The 16,008-nt window shown below is 39.0% G+C and overlaps 1 protein-coding gene across 7 annotated transcripts in view; it reads left to right on the forward strand.

Moving 5' to 3' along the window:
- The first annotated feature begins 268 nt into the window (after window positions 1–268).
- mef2aa (myocyte enhancer factor 2aa) overlaps window positions 269–16,008 on the forward strand; it is a 95,304-nt gene continuing 79,564 nt past the window's right edge. For 3 of the 7 annotated variants that reach the window (XM_038268746.1, XM_038268752.1, XM_038268751.1), the window contains exon 1: window positions 3,913–4,093. The gene's annotated coding sequence lies outside the window, so the exon portion shown is untranslated. Of the gene's footprint in view, window positions 524–3,912; window positions 4,094–16,008 lie in introns of those variants that run through there. The other 4 variants (XM_038268750.1, XM_038268753.1, XM_038268748.1 and 1 more) reach the window with 3 other exon arrangements.

The raw sequence follows: 16,008 nt of genomic DNA on the forward strand, positions 1-16,008 counted from the left end.
TGGAAACCAGAAAAGATTCAGCTTGAATTTTTCTTAAACAGAAATCAATCTCAAGAAATATTTTTCAGAAAATATATTTAGTGAAGTAATGGATTAATTTTTTTCACACATCTATAAGAAGAAGAGAAATTATTTGCACCTCCTGGAATAATGAATGACAGCTGTGGCTGATCCAGGGAGCCCTGAGCCAAGCCTTGTCACGTAATGCATGCCCGATATGTCAACGTCCATCAGGGGTCCAACTCTTCAAACTGCTCCCCCTCCTTGCTCTCTGCCTGTAGAGAAGCCAGGGGACAAGAGTGGGAGCAGGGTGTGAAGACAGGCCCTCTCAAGACTTGAGGGGATGTATTCAAAGCCAGCTGGTCTGGCTTTGAGGCTAATCAATGGACAGAGTGACAGAGAGAATCAAAAAGGGGATGAGCTGTAGTGTGAACTAAAAGACGAGATAAGAAAAGTGAATTCACTCAAAGGAAGAAAGGTGGAAGCTGGAGCAGGCTCTGTGAAAGTGTTGCTGGATCAACAGGTAAGTATCTTCGGCTACACAGGGGTCTGATTTCTTACAAAGGATTTAAAATATAATAGGAGTCAGTTGTGATGTGAAAAATGTGTCTTCAGTTTTCATTATTAACCAAGAATATGTCATCTTGCAATCCTATTGTATCATACTACTGTAGGTATGAGTACAATATCTAACTATTTTGATGAAGACAGAACATGTAAAGGGTTTCTTACATTGCGGAACATGAGGGTTATACATTATTGCAGAAATGTCAATGTTTGGGAAAGGAGAAAGAGGCATGTGGTGTAACCTTGTGGAAGAGCCTGGTAGCGATAGATGTTAAAATACCGATCTTCTTCTTCATTGAAACCCCTGAAAAAAGAAAAACAGCCAGGTAGAATGAGGGTTTAAGCTTACTGTATCATAAGAACCATTTTAACTGTCAAATTATTTTTTTTATCTACCCCTAAATTAAAGGTGTAAACTTAATTTCAAGTATGAAAAGTCCTGATTTTTACTGTATGATTGGGTAGAATTAAAAACAAAAACCTACTACATGCTGTGAGAAGACTACATACATGTTGAGGGTCTTAAAAGACAGAACAATAAACTCCCCCTACTTCCTGGAAAGTAAAGAAAGACAAAGCTGCGTGGTTCAAAACTAGAAGCTCCCAGTCTAGCCGCAAAAAAGGAGAAAACATGTTCAGTAAAAAAAGGAAAAAAACTCACGTGGAGTTTCCACTTTCATACGACCTGGTTACCTCAGAAAGAAAGATAGAAGAGATTCCACCCGATGCGCACCATTTTCTTTTTAAGAATGCTTATGTTGTGTAAGACATGCCCAGCACCACACATCACAGGGGAAAAAAAAAAAAAAACGTAAAAAAAATTGGTATGCGTTTGTATTCACCAGCCTTTGCTAAGACGCCCCTAAATAAATTCTATTGCAACCAAATAGCTGCAGAAATCATCTATTCACTGAACAGTCTCCTTAATTAATCTTGGTATACCTACAGCTCTCCTTTAAAGGCCTCAGAACATTATAAAAAAACAAAAAACAGCATCAACAAAGGCTAGGGAAACAACACAAAATGGGTTGGGTATACAGATATGGTTAAAAAAAATTTGTAGCAATAACATATCCCACACATTTCTTCTTTTTTTACCACCCTAATATGGATAACATTGAAGGGGGCTAGTGTCCAGTGCCATCAGCTGCGCAAAAGGCTGGGTACACACCTGGATAGCTCTCTATTCCATAGGGTAAAATTTTAAACTCAGACAACAGATAACCATTCATGTACTTATAAATACAGCTGCCCTTGTGAAGGCCTCAGAGGTTAGTTAGACAGCATTGGTAAAATAAACGGCACCATGAAGCTAAAGAGAAACACACGGAGAGGTTAACCTGGTTGGTTTGGGGATAGAGTTTCCACACACACACAGTGAGAACAGTGAGGACCCTTCTCCAAATTTCTAATCAAGGAAGTTGTGCTGTAAAAATGCAGTCTATCTTCAATCAATTATTTAGAATTGTCATCTAATGAAGCCTAGGCGGAAGTTAACTGAAGAAACTGATTACTCCCCTACATCCACCTACGACATAGCCAATCAGCTTTGAACCATACCATCACAAAAGCCAATTGGCATCCAACGTTTATCTTATAAGGCCTCCAATCTGCAACTCGTCTGCTACCTAGTCCGCAGGCAGTGGTTGCGCTGTGTGATTTCATTCAGATGACCCCGTTTCAACCCAACTCCAGCCCGTCCTCCACCATCATAGCTAAAGCTTCATTGGAGTTTCATTGCTCCTGGTCTCTTGCTTCCTTCCACGTCTCATTTCAACCTGTCCGGCAGAACACCGTCATGTTGAGCCTGGTTCTGCCAGAGGTTTCTTCACAACAGAGAACTTTTCCTCTCTACTGTCCCTTCATGCTTGCTCATCCTGGAGAGGTTCTCTCAACCTGTGTTATCCAAACTAGACTTCCATCTTCCAGGTCCCTGAGTTAAGCTCTTGTATCATCTCAGGCAGTCCACTGGATCTCCCCACAAAGCTCAGCATGCCGTCTCGCTAATCAGCAGTCTACAGACTGACAGACATTATCTACCTCCAGTCCACCACCAGTTTCAGGCCTGGGGGGCGGCGGGCCTATTCTGTACTCCTGTTCATGCATATCTATCAAAATTCAGCACTATGTTTCCTGCCGAGGTCTGAGCACAAATGACCAAATAGTTGTATCACTTAATTTCTTCTAATTGTCTTTTCTCTTTGTGGGAGATTTTCAGATTGAAATCTATTTATTTGAGGTCAGTGCCATCAAACATAGTAAAAACATTTGCTAATGATGAGATGTGAAAAAAAAGTTTTCAGCTAATGCTCATTTTTAACTCCTGTCCTTAAATAAGATATAATGTACTCACCTGACCTGAACTAACATGAGAAGCACTGATTAAGGAATAGCTGTAAATATATATAACTCAGTTGGGAGAAACTGTTGAAAGAACAACAATTGGTTATACACTCTCATTCAAGCTACCACAAAACATGTGGACAACATTTTTGTTCTAGAGACCAAAACTAAACTTGTCTACCTTGATGGAAACTGTTTTCTGTGATGGGAAACGGACACTGCATTTCACCCTGAACACATCATTCTAAATGTGAAATACAATACAGCGGTGGCAGTATCATGCTGTGGGAATACTTTTCTGTAACAGGGACAGGAAAGCAGATTAGGAGGTAAAGATACACCTGGGAGAAGACATTTCACTAGCAGCAAAATATCAAAAACTGGGACAGTTTATGACCCTCAAGAACAATGACCATAAACACAAGGCTGCAATGCAGTTGCGAAATATATATTTTTTGCACCATCTGCAAAGAATCCTAGTCCACAATTGTATAGGGGGCCTCTGAGAGGTCGGGGCCCCAAAGCAATTGCAGACTCTGCTTATAGTTAACGCCACTGATTAGTAGGTTTCTCATTCGGACCTGCTTCCACTCCACTCTCAGAATAACCTAAAGGTTGATCCTCCTCACACACATAATGGTATGAAAAATAAATCTGCCCTCTTTCCTGATAGGATGCCGAACAGACGCTGCAGAATGTAATTGGCCGCAGGAGGTGACCTTTAAATGCAGTTCAACTACTACTGTAAATGTAGGATAAGAAAATATATTTTATTAAAAATACAAAAAAGCAGAAGAGGGACGTTAGGAAACTATATTTTTTTTTATATGTAATACTTTCGGGTTATAAAATTGTATATTATATTATTTCATATTATTTTTATATTATATTATATTAGCTATGATTTCCGTCACTGGTTTAAATTGTATTGAGTTTTCTCAGGTTTGTGGGACTACGAGAAAACTGAAAGGAGGAGGATCGGAGGGGAGGGAGCAGAGGAGAAGCAGGCAACTCGTCAGATGGGGAGGAGTCTCGCACTGACAAGAGGGAGATTGGCCTTTTCTGAGTTTGTCGGCTCCCCCTAAAATAGCAGTCAGTGTGTAAATGTGAACTGAAATTACGTTTATCCACTGGAGTCACCGATATAGAGTGTCTATATACAGCGACGGACTCGGGAGTAAAGGTGAGTAACGGAAATAGAAACAATGTTGCGGAGTGTGGCGGCGGTAACTGTCAGGGAGAGGAGAGGAGCGCAAGAGGGAGACGTAGAGTGGATTTGGGACACATTTCTTTTTTTCTCCCACCTATCTGTACCTGACTTCTAGTTGAGTAGAGTTTACTTATGTTCATTAAACACCGGTTACAAGCTCCCACGTAGCTTCTTGCAAGATCTCTGAACTGTTATCATAAGGAAATAAATCCCTCAGAGTTAGTCATCTTGTCCGCAAAGCGTTGGAAAAGCGGCGCAAAACAGTATTCAGTGCGTAATAACCCCGTGGAGCCACCGTGGATCTGCGCACACGGTAATAGAAGTTGTCAGACGAGGAGTTGGCTGCAAATTAGTATGTGCTAATGTTATGCAGCTGGAAAAAAACATACATAAAAGCACCCTCAATGTTAAAAAGTATTAAATCATCTATTTTTATGCGCATATTGGAGTTGATAAATTGTAATGAAGTGATTAAATTTCACCAGCTGTAAATGAGGTGACAGGATCGGTCCATGTGATTTGAATCTAATCTGGTGAATTCAAGTGAAGTTTTAAAATAGGGTCTCACATCCAGCATAAGTGTTGGACATGGAGGCAGGTTGTGCCTGCGTTGGGATTTTGGAGCTTCTAGCGGTGTCTTGTGGTTCTGTGAATTTCTGGCTCCCTGATGACCTTAACCTCCAGCCAGAGAGGACAGGAGCCAACAGTAACCTGACCTCGGTTGTTGAGTGAAAGGCTAAACATGTCTTCTGGATGAGGGAACAGTTTTTATTTCAGATAGACACATTTATTATCGATTTATCAGAGATTAGAGTTTGTTCCTGATTGGATAGGTCCAAGGATAAAATAATTAAAATCTATTACCTTTATTAACTCTCTGCCATTATGGCCCAATAATGGCACAAGCTTATTGCAACTGTATGCACTTTTATGAGTTTATTCAATAGAATAGAATAGAAAATCCCTTTATTGTCCCACAATGGAGAAATTCTGGTGTTTACAGCAGCAAAAAGATATAGAATAAAAATAGCCACACAAATTTGGACCTTATAAATAAGAATAATATAATAGTGAAGATTTAAAAAATAAACAAATAAAATACTGTACTATAAAGTGTTTTAACTATATAAATAAATAACCAATATACAGCTAATGACATTTTTTACACTACTGGCTATTTGGAAAAAGCAGCACCATCAGAGATGTGCAAAATGACAGCTGCGTGTTATTTAAATGAATAAGATAGATTCAAATCAGATGTATTATTTTGTGCTTTATGAATAAACAGAAGATTAGAACCTCTAAAGAGCCTAAAAATATGATTAAACCAGGAAAAGGAAAAGACTGACATCCTAATTTGTAACTTTTTTTCACAATTTTTTTTTACTTCTGTTTGTCATTGTTTTTTTCTCATTCTATTAATACATGTTAGAATGAAGGAGGCATTTAGTTGTATTCGGTTATTTGTGCTTTTAAAGTTGTAAAGCTTTTTTGGTTATTTTAGTAAATAAAGCATATATAAACATTAAAAAAGGCTCGGCATGACATTCTCGGCGCTCAAGTACACTGAACAAAGAAAAATACTTTCACAACATTTAAACATAAATATGCTGTATTGTAAAAGAAAAAGACAACAGTTATTTCTACTGCTGACAAAATAATCACAGATAAACACTGATTAGCACAATTATGAGGTGAAAAAAAACATTTAGTTGTTTTGATTGTATTAACGCTTAAGCAAGTAAACACAAGCTAGACTTTTTTTCTTTTTTTAAGTGCTGTTTGCATCGAGTGCAATGGGTTACAAAGTAACACAGGGCATCTAATGAGCTGCTGTTAGACAGTCTGCTGTCAGCTGCTTGTCAGACATGGCGCTCATAGCTTGCCAGCTCTAGTTTTGAAACAGCGTTACCTTATTAAGAGTCATGTGGAAACTCTTTTAGTATTCACACCAAGACTGTCTGTGTTTCTCTGTAGGTGGAAATGTTTACAAAATGTTTATTTTGCTTTCTTTTAAGCCAGCTGACAGGCAGTGCACTGTAATATGTGTGTGTGTGGGGGGATTGTATTAGGATTCACACAGCTGGAAAGAAAATTAATGATGGTTTCTGTTGTTCTCAAATGACTCTAGTTGCTGAAATGGTTTTTACGCAAAACTCTTTTTAAAACTGTCCTTTTTATGTCCGTACTACCCTAGTGGTATGCACATTATCATACCAGCTGGTTGCCGGTGATTTCTTAAGCAAAGCATTAAAGCACCGTCCAATCTGCAGTCATTAGCTTGCACGCTGCCCCAGGCCTCATCAGTAATGGTTCTTGTTGCTGATGATCCGTGTCACGTGAGCTCTTATGTCTAATGTGCGGATGAGGGGTACTTCTACTGGGCTGAGATGAATACCGTGTTAACAGTTTGTGTCAAGTATTAGTCAAAGGGATGACTGTGAAGGCACACAAGATGTTACTTTCACACGCACGCTTTGAACTGTTGCACTAATTCCTCCATCTCTCAGAACGGTCCGGCTGCGTGTTGCATAATTTTATCAAATATGATATAATTTTTTCTGTTTGATTGCTAATAACTGCCGTTCTTTGTGAACCATTTTAGCTTTGTTAAGTATGTAGCCCCTGCATGCCTTTTGGAACGTGTCTAATTGCTCGTCAGCGTCTTTGCACAAGTTCTCAGTCAAAGGGAGGCATGAGAGGTGGTGATGGTGTAAGGAATGGGCAGCTGCAGCATTTTTTACCGCTCTCCTCGTCCCTCTTCAGTCTCAGTGTCTCCTTCCAGGAGAAATGTGGAGTGTGTGGGCGAGTCGGATCTGCAATTAACGCCAGTTGTCAGAAAGAAAACGCTGGCGTTTACACCATGCCTCTGAATCACTAAGTAAAAGTCTTTCTGCTCCGCTCTTCTCCTCCCAGGACATTTTTCTTTCTTTTCCCAAGGAGGACAAAACACCAGAGAGCTGCCCTCCAAGGATGCACTGAGTGCACAATAAGAGATAGATACAGAACATTCTGGTCCAATAAAGAGGATAGTTTTTTGTTTGGTAAGCCAAGATGTTCTTTTATACTGCAGCTCTTAAGAGAAAATTAAAATCCTCACAGATATCACACAATAGTGTACAAGGGAAGCTTTTTTTTTTGCATGTTATTTGAATTTACTTGGCTGCTCTGCAAAAGAAATGCTGGAGCACTTGGATAAATCCTGTACTGCATGCTTGGCAAGCGAGCTTTATTAAAAAAAAAGAAATTAAGCATTTAATTGTTTTGGTCGGAAAATTGTGCTGTGAGGCTCCAAATAATCAGTTTGTTTCTGCTGTGGCCCAATGTTCTCATCTTACATTGTTTTGCATTGTATGACTCGTAAATTTAAAAAAATTCTAACACTATTTGAACTTAAAGTTAAACAAGCTGTCAGAGGAAGGATAACTTTCCACTTGTTAAAACGAGGCGTCTTAGTAACATGAGTCGTTGTTTGTTGGAGCTCCATCATCAATATGGAGATTCCAGCATTCCCCTGTGAGACCTGGAGGTTACATGCAGAATGTTGAGCCTTGCAGATAATGCTTTGCACCGCAGTTAACTGTAGACTGTTTCCTGTAAACCAAACAGGGAATATTTTGTTTTGGTGTTTCAACGCCTCAGATGTTTGGTTAAGAAAAAAAAAAAATTGATCTGTGTCGGTTCAATTATTGATTCATTTATGATTGATTGCATGTGAATATACTTTTGAATCAGCAATAAGTAACCAAAGGCAAAAGCTTTCAGACTGTTTCAGGGTTTCTTAGTGATCTGTACTCAACACACATGGCTAATGATGGGTTATCTATTCAAAACAACAATTAGCCAATAGGTCTTTATGAGAAAATTAAGGGAATTTATGGAACATCAATTTCTGTCCCAGGCTCAAAGTGGTTTTTGATGAGTTTTTCTTTCTGAATAGTGCCTCTGCGTTGGCATCAAGGGTGTGGAATTCTCATTTTCCCCTTACATTAATGCAGGGCACATTACTTTTATGTTACTACTCTTTTAATTCATACATCAGGATCCACCGACCACCTTAAAGTTAAATTTTACCAACCCCAGGCAATTATTAGCTGAAAAATTTAGAAAATAGGCGAAGCCCTCCTGAATGTCATGCCCAGGAAATCTGTAGCAGCATGGCTTAGCTAATGATTTTTTTTTCTACTGTGTTACTGTTTATATTTTTTTGATACCAATAGCAATGCCATACAAATGACAGAAGTGTGTCTGAGTCATCTTAAAAATCTATTTTATTTGATAGTGTGCTATTTGGAACCTGAAAAGAGTTTACTTTTAGTTCCCTATAGCTTAAGATCTCACTTCTTTAGTGCTTCAAAGTAAGAGCTTTAACTATGAAGGGCATGAAGCACTCCCTTTTAGATCTTACACCAACTTCTGTTGCACTAATACTAAGATTCTTACATTTTAAAAGGGGCTTTTGAGAAATATAAAACACATGTGTCAGCCAGACTGTATCCCAATAGCTCCCTGAACGTATAACCACAGCTCAGTGGCAGCTCATAAATGCCCAGTAATTTTTTAATCCCTCTAGCTGTCTGATGTAGGTTCAGAGGGTGAAAGCTTTACGCTGAGATGCTGCCTGTATTGCAGGACAGCCAGCAGTGACCTTTCAACTGTCCTGCCCTTGACTCAGACCTCAGGTGGTAAGCCATCGTGTTTGGCTCACTCAGCACATGAGCTGCTCAGCAGGGCAGAGCAGCTTAAAGCTCCATGTTTTCTTTTGTGGCTTGCTCTTTGAAACACGCCTAAGCAGGAAGCGTCTTCACCTCCTCCACCTGATGTTGAAGGGTAGTCATGCTTATTTAGAGAAATGATGGACGTTTTACTTTAAGTTTAAGTCCGTTCGGGTTGCTGCTTCCTTAACTGAGCATAAAAAAAGAAAAAAAACTACACAAGCACTCGTTGTGGTTTTGCGAGGCCAGACCGCTGGGAGCATGCGGTGGAGCAAAGGTGACGACTTTTACAAGTTGAGTCATTTTGCACCTTTTAGCTCTCTCCTCCTCTTTCTGTTTGTTTCTGGACAGAAAAGAGAAAAAAAAAGCAGAATCACACTGTGTGTGTTGTCTCTGACGTGGTGATCGACACTGGAAATGCAGTGGAGATTTTTAAAGTAAAACCCCACAATACCATGTACTTGATTTAATTTTATGCAATAGGCCAACAGTAATAGTGTGTAATTATAAACCAAATTAAAGAATAATTAAAAATTTTAAATGAAGAAAATCCGAAACATTTTCTAGAAGAAATATATAAGTGCTGTTCCTCTTTTGATATAAAATGTTAAAAGGTCTTGCCATAGTATGCCAGTTCTCCATATACTTTTATGAAACTTTTATTCCAGACTTTTCTCTGGATTGTTTATAAAAATCATTAACCTGTTGGAATAATATGATAGAGAAATAAAATGGTTTTCAAAACAGCTCGGAAAGACGTGTGTACGCACATCGGGACAGCACTTCAGTAGCAGGAATGCTGAATAATAATTATTCAGGTGCCTTAAGTTTTAAGTTTCTGTTTCTTATTAGCCTTTTTGTTCAATGCTTTTTAATCTATCCAGTAAATTTGATGACAATTATATGTTTTCCAATAAACATCTGAGGCATTTACAGAAATTTGTAATAATACTGATACTAAATGACACATCTGGACCTCTGTGTGGTAGTTAGGACTGCGTGATTCATTGATTTAACCGGTTAATCACATTTTTCGTTCATGGCGTTTAGATTTTTGGAGAATTTGGAGCCTCAGAATGACATCAGTTGATCACTTTTTGTTACATATATATATATATATATATATATATATATATATATATATATATATATATATATACTCATAACTAATAAACAAAGCTAATTGTGTAATAACACTGGATGCAAATATTAAGCTCTTTATGTTTACATTGTTTATTGTGAAGCATGATGTTACAAGCATTTTTCACAGCTTGAATTCTATGCCCTTTAAATCAAGGTCATCTACTTGAGGGGATGATTTCAGTTAAAGTAGTTTTTGAAAGCATGATATGCCATATCACCTAATCTTAGTGTTATAGGTGCTGTAAATATTTGACTTCTAAAGTTGAAATAAGTTGATTTAAGGTAGCAGTAATAGGGGGTTGGTAAAAAGGATCGCATCACTTCTCAGATTGAAGCTTGTGAAACTTTAAAATATCTCTACTTTGTGTGATCAGACACATAAAATCCAATAAAAAGTATTTAATTTTGAGGTTGAAGCTGGAGAAAATGTAGAAAATATACATATTTTTTTAAACTACTTTATACTCTTAAGAACAGTGCCCTGATGCCAGCTTTGTTATTTCCTCTATTTAGTATTTTGTTACCTTCAAATCTTGTGTCAACTAGATGTATAATAGGTGATGCAGCTGCAAATCGCTGTGACTAGATAATCAAACAGAATCCCTCATAAAGCAAAACTGAAGTTAAGATAGACATCAATTTGCTGAGTTGCATTTTAACTGCATCTTAATGAGACTTTAAAAAAACCCAACATAAATCTAAGGAATATATTATAATATAATTTTCAAGATCAAAGATCTCCCATGATTGCTAATATGCTCCGCTGTATTGACGCTCCACTGGAGAACCTTAAAAGCTTCTCTCATCAGAGTTTTAACTTCTTGGCTTGTACGTGGAGTCGATTATGAAACGAACAACGGAGAAATAATTGAAGCGTACAGAGAGTTAACTTTTTCAAGAGCCTGTTTGATGAAGAGGTTTATGTGGTGTTACAGAGTGTTAAAATAGAGTCTGTAAATCATTGCTTTTATTGCCATTTAATCCAACCTCCCACTACGCCACCCAGAATAGCAGACAGTAGAATACATGTAAAAGTGTTTATCAGTAGATGGTGGAGTAATTAGAGCTGTGAGACTTAGGTGTCACAGCTCATATATCAAGGCCATTGAGTAAACCTCCAGGAGCTCCTGGAAATACCAGCTGGATCTCCAGCTGCAGGAAGGAGACCTCGTCTGTCAACATCCTTGGATTTCAGTCTGCTTGTCAGAGAAGGCTTGTGATCAGGGACAGCTGAGGGGGATGTGATTCCTCCCATTATTCCAGAGCAGACCTGCCATATGAACAGAGCAGGGAAGTGACCCCCCCTTTCCTCTTTCCTTTAGTCCACTGTAGGGCTCTGACGTACAGTTTGAAATATTCTTCCTTTCTTCTGATAACAGCATTGTGAGCATTGATAGATGATCATAGTTTCTGAAACAGTGTTTTTATGTGTACTTGTAGTTTAAGATAAAATAATCTGACCCTCTAACCTTTCCTAATTAACATAAGAGTATAAACATTTTCATGAATGGCTTCTACAGTTTTCAGTCTAAATATCATCCCCCATTACAATGTCTATATTTGTAATTACAATTATATCAATAGAAGAGCTTTTCTATGAATCCAGAGCATCGAGAAATGATTGACTTTGCATCTCCGGCTTCCAGATCTCTCTCAGTGTGACTGTGACTGTGAGAGAGGTGTTAAGCCTGCCCGCTGTTTGCGTGGCGGCCCGTCTGTCCTCTCCCTTTTTCTCCCTGTCCACTTTCCATCTGTGGGCTGCAGATTTAGGTGAAAATGGTGTAGTGTTTCCACCACTGAGCTGTTGCTGTCCTGCTTTTATGTCAGACTGTGTTGTTTTTCATGTTGTTTCTCTGTTTTACTCACCCCCGCCACTCTTCTGCTTGTATTTTAGTTGCCAGGAGTGTTCACGTTGTACAAGGTGGTTATAGAGGGGGGGGGCATTAATCATCAACCACCGGACTGTGGGAACTTTTGACTTGAAGCTATGATGTGAAAGAGGCTAGGAGTCAGAATCCAAGGGCTGACCAAGGAATCGGAAAAGATTTCCAGAGGGATGAACTTCTGCCTGTGAGGCTTTCTCTTTGTCTATGTGTCTTTCTCTCAGGTTTTGCACACAGCACCATGTGACAGCTAATACAGGTCATCTGCTTTGTGAAACACTTTGATCCAAGTCTGCAGAAATAGTCTGATTATTTACATGTTAAATCTCTTTTGTTGGCCTCATCATCGTTAAATCCCTTATTTATAGATCGAAGCAGGCATCATCTACTTAGAAGTGTCAAGGTATGCCAAGGCTTTAAAAAGACATTGGTTCAAAACCATAAACAATTTTCCTCAGATATGTTCCTGAGTGCTAACCATTCACTTACTAGTAAAATCTACCTACAATTTATATGAAGTAGTTGTGATACTTTTGTTTTAAATTTAAAGGTGCAAATTTACTTTATATGCTTATACCAAAAAGACCAACATTGATTCAGATGAGAAAATGCTATATACATCAAGCGTCTGTACTTGTGGTGTTTTGATTGTCCTTTTTAAGCCTAAATAGAACCTCAACACTTGGTACAATGAAGTGACATAAACAGACGTGGCGCCATCTACCGGCAATAACGCTGAACTACCAGAAAGCCAGAGGGTGGCTGTTAATGCAGCTAGTTATTAAGTCCCGACTGTGCTGTAATGTCTCGTGGGAAACCAACACCTTGGAGGATAGAGCTTCAAAGCATTTCTAACACCAGTTGCGCTTTTTGCAATTACGTGCACTCATGTGTCTATCAACTTGACAGCAACATCAGAATTCTTCCTGAGCTTCAGCTTTAGTGTACTCCAATGGTTATACTGTTTTTCCAACTCGACTTTTATCCCTTGAGTTTTACGCTGGGGGTTCCACACTCACTTGCCTCTATTAATTGGGCTGGTTGACCAATTGTATGCATGCACAGTGACATAACCCCCGAACACATGATGTTGTTATTGTAAATATACACAGAAACGCTAAATCTACTAATAAATTGAGGGAAATCACACCTTAAAAGAAAAAAGAAAAAAGCTAAGATGGCGTCATTTTTTATAAAAGAGTTAGTGTCATTAAAAATTTTGATAATGCCAAATTACGGGACTATACCTTTAAGGAGAAAGCTGCAAATTTAACTCATCTTGGCCATACGTTTATGCTCTGAAAATAGTTCATACAACATATCCAAAAGTTGGTATAACTTTGTAAAACTGTTTCGTATATGATTGTTTGCTGTGTAGTGGTTTTGAAGCAAGAGGTACTCTGTCATCTCCAGAAGTTCTCCGATGACTCGGCCATTGTAGGCTGTGTTTCTCAGGGGAATGAGCTGGAATATTAATCGGTCATCATTAACTTTGTGGACTGGTGTGAGAAGAACCAACTGTGTCTTAACAGCAGTAAGACCAAAGAGATTGTGATCGATTTCAGTAGAAGACCACCACTTCACTCCCCCGTGAACATCCAGGGGCATGACATAAAAACTGTGGAGAGTTTCAAATACCTGGGTGTTCATGTCAATAACAAACTGGACTGGACTTATAACTATGACACCCTGTATAAGAAGGTCCAGAGCCACCTCCAACTCCTGAGATCCTTTGGAGTGAGGAGGTTCCTACCTAAAACCTTCTATGTGGTGGTATCAGCCATCCTCTACACTGTTGTCTGCTGGGCCCCTGGCAGCGCAGAGTGAGACAGATAGAGAATGAACAAACTAGTAAGAAAGGCCGCTCCGTCCTAGGCTGCATTATGGACTCAGTCAAGGATTGGCTGAGAGGAGGGTGCTGTCCACGGTTACATCCATCATGGACAACACCTTCCACCCTCTGCACCAGTCTGTAGAGGAGCTGAGCAGCTCCTTTATTGAAAGACTTTTACACCCTGTTTGTAAAACGGAGAGCTCCCGCAGGTCATTCATCGGTGCTGCAACCAAATCCTACAATGCGACAATACAACAATAAAAACTTGTGCAATGTATAATGTGAAATTTAACATTTGATACCTTGTGCAATAGCTGTTTGTCTATATTTGAAACCCAGTGCAATAACTATATATATAAACATAAATATCCATCTATATAAATACTCATGTAAACGGCATAAATTTCTCCACTGTGTGATCAATCAATCAATCAATCAATCAATCTACAGGAAGTTTGGAGTGTTAACATTGTACTGCTGTATGAAACAACATTATTAACATGCTCAGCAAAGACTGCTACATGATTCCCTTGTTCAGAGAAAACAAAATTGGGTGTTTGGAAACAGTTCTGTCTCCAAAGAAACAGGTAAGCATCTCGTAGACTAAAATACCAAGTCACACCGTTATGTGTTAGCAGACCAACAGATAAACCCTCCTGCATTTCCTTTTGCATGTCTACATTTTTTTTTTCCATAAATCACCGCAGTTTTATTCCATACATGTGCAAACCTGTTACAGATCAATGCAACTGTAAATCAAATGCTGCAGCAGTAACTCAGTAATAACCTTACATAATTCCATGCTATGCCGTGCTATGGAGAGGCTTTTCTTACCTTTAGACATGCACTGTTTAACACTGAAATTCCAACAAACTGATTTAGAGGCATAGCAGAAAGTGTTAGTATTTTCTGTTAGATGCAATAACATTTTTAATTTTAATTGTATTTATTCACGTTACAAGTTTTATGTTTAATCTCATCTGTGTTTAATCAGAGTGACAGTTTGATTTTTTCATAAGCGCTAACCAAGTTTGCACCGCTAATTATCCTTTAAATCCAGCTAAACTCCATAATCTGTTACATTTAAGTTCAAAAAGCTGCCTTCCTGTTAGACCTTGTTGAACCTTAGTTACATAATATTCAGTAATTTACAGATTTACATGGAAGACCTCCAGCATCCTTCAGCTGCACATTGTAATGAGTAAATAAGTGAGTACACGCCATATAATAAAAACTTTTTTTCCTTTTAATAAAAAAAATATAACATGAATAACAGTCCTTGTGTGGCATAAAAATGCTAGAAAAGAAAAATCTGTGCTTCTAAAGCTAGTGCCTTTTGCTGTTGTTATGACTCATGGCCATCCTCACTCTTCAGATTGCATAAACCTTTTATGTAATGGAACACTGGGAAAGAGGCATTGAGTGGAAGATAAAAATGGGAAAATCAAATATTTATTCTGAAGTTTTTGGATTTTATTTTCCATTAAAGTAAAATAAATTGTGGGAGAGACTCTCAAATATCTATCTATCTATCTATCTATCTATCTATCTATCTATCTATCTATCTATCTATCTATCTATCTGTCTGTCTGTCTGTCTGTCTGTCTGTCTGTCTGTCTGTCTGTCTGTCTGTCTGTCTGTCTGTCTGTCTGTCTGTCCGTCCGTCCGTCCGTCCGTCCGTCCGTCCGTCCGTCCGTCCGTCCGTCCGTCCGTCCGTCCGTCCGTCCGTCCGTCCGTCCGTCCGTCCGTCCGTCCGTCCGTCCGTCCGTCCGTCCGTCCGTCCGTCCGTCCGTCCGTCCACATCAACGACAACGAAGTCCGTCTGTCCGCCTGTCTGTCTTAAAGTACCTTAAAATTCAGTACTTAGACTGAATATGTTGGACTCTAATTTGAGTTCTCATTGCCAAGATTGGGTAAATGTGCCGCTGCTAAGACACATTATGCATAACGTCTCTAATATCCTCACGGTGTGGATTCCCCCTGGAGGAGGATCTTGGTTCATCTCTCCTGTTTACCATTTCTGAGTTACGGTCTATGCAACATCAAAAGCCCACCATGACACTTAACATAGATGTAGCGTTCCTGCGGTGTGTGTGGGTGTGTGTGCGTGTGTGTTTATGTCAGGGGCTGGGTGGGTTCCTGGAGGGGGGTGGGGTTGTTCCCTATGGGATTGGCATTAGTATTGCCCCCTGGTGAGATTATCCACTCTTGATCGACAACCATGCAAATCGACGAATGTCGTCATCCTGTACCCGACTATGGCACCAGTGTAATTTAATGCTAATTTATGAACCTCAAGGACCATGCATGTAT

The sequence above is a fragment of the Cyprinodon tularosa genome, unplaced genomic scaffold, assembly GCF_016077235.1.
Source record: "Cyprinodon tularosa strain WSP-4 unplaced genomic scaffold, ASM1607723v1 ctg71, whole genome shotgun sequence".
NCBI classification, from domain to species: domain Eukaryota; kingdom Metazoa; phylum Chordata; class Actinopteri; order Cyprinodontiformes; family Cyprinodontidae; genus Cyprinodon; species Cyprinodon tularosa.